Here is a 1,362-nt window from a genome sequence, read left to right as displayed (position 1 = left end):
TTCCAATAAGGACAAAGAGAAAAGAGCCACAGACTCATGACCACTGATCTAAAAGGTTAGGGGTTATGCTTGGTGTGAAGGCCAAGTCAGTTCATTGAAATCTTTGAAATTAGAGCCAACTTTCCACTGCAATTTTATTGCTGACAGGGTCTGGGACATCATGCAAAATTGTAATCCCTTTGTTATTTGGTTTTCTCATTAGTAAAATAATGAAAAGGTAGACAAGCTGATTCCTAAGGTCATGTCTAGTTCTAAATGTCCATGATTCAGGGAGCTCAGAGAACCTGCTCCAGTTCCAAAATCTCAAAGTGCTTCAACTGAGAAAATCGGTAGGACCCACAGCCCTAACATTTATGCAGATGAGATTCCTCAGGGGGATGCAAGACTTAATGGAACTTTCCTTTAAACCATAGTTTTGGATGTCTTTTAAGACCCAGTTTCAAGTGGAGCTTCTGGACTAGCAGTGTTCTTCTGGATCTCCCAGACCTATTTGAAAACGTTTAAGAATGGCTCAGATGTTTGAGTTATCTCCTTGTGTATGATCTCTGTAGTTCCCCCACATCCATTCAGGTTGTTTTTTAATATGGTGACAAAATGTTACATCATTTTGGGCAAAACAGAAGGTGAAAAGTATTATACTATAGCAGTGTCCTTGATGATGAACAAGCTCTGCACACTGTAGGAGACTCTAGTTCCAGAAAACTATCAGATATTGTAGAAGCATACAAGGTTTAAAGTAGTTTTTATAAATATTAAAATTGATTCCCAGATGATAATTCCTAGTTAGGAAAACACATACATAATTCATTTTCTTTCATTCTTAATCCTTAACAATTTCAGATGAAGGAAATAGAGCTCTAGATGAGGTAAATATTTCAATCATAGTTGTGTAATCTTTTTCTGTGTCACTCCTAAAGAGATCATCTAGCTGTGGTCTTAATCCATGAAATATCGTGTAGTTACTTAACATGGTAGTTCTGAAGTCAGACTGCTGGGATTCAAATCTTGTCCTCATGCGTCACTACCTGTGTGACCTTCAGTGAATTAGTTAATCTTTCTGATCCTCAGATTCCTCATCTGCAAAATAACGGTAATAAAAATCCCTACATCATAAGGTTGTTATAAAAATTAAATGAGATAAAATACATAATGAGCCGAGAACAGTGCATGCCATTTAATAAGAGTTAGCTCCCTGGGCTGTGGAACACTTCATAATGGGGGGAAAAAAACATCTGCTTGCAGATATAACACAAAAATCATCCTGAAAATAAAGCTATTTTATTTTTTATTTCAAATTCCCAATAAAACATTGCCAATACATTGTTACACAGTGTTGAGGATTATATTTCTATTTCTTATTTG

At 36.0% G+C, this 1,362-nt stretch overlaps 1 protein-coding gene across 1 annotated transcript in view; it reads left to right on the top strand.

Moving 5' to 3' along the window:
* Positions 1–1,362, top strand: part of RGS17 (regulator of G-protein signaling 17) — a 34,487-nt gene that overhangs the window by 571 nt on the left and 32,554 nt on the right. The gene's annotated exons all lie outside the window — the stretch shown is intronic.

The sequence above is a fragment of the Galeopterus variegatus genome, unplaced genomic scaffold, assembly GCF_000696425.1.
Source record: "Galeopterus variegatus unplaced genomic scaffold, G_variegatus-3.0.2 Scaffold3661, whole genome shotgun sequence".
In the NCBI taxonomy this organism is placed as follows: domain Eukaryota; kingdom Metazoa; phylum Chordata; class Mammalia; order Dermoptera; family Cynocephalidae; genus Galeopterus; species Galeopterus variegatus.
Note: the sequence above shows the minus strand (reverse complement) of the source record. Positions and strands in the feature narration are given on the sequence as shown.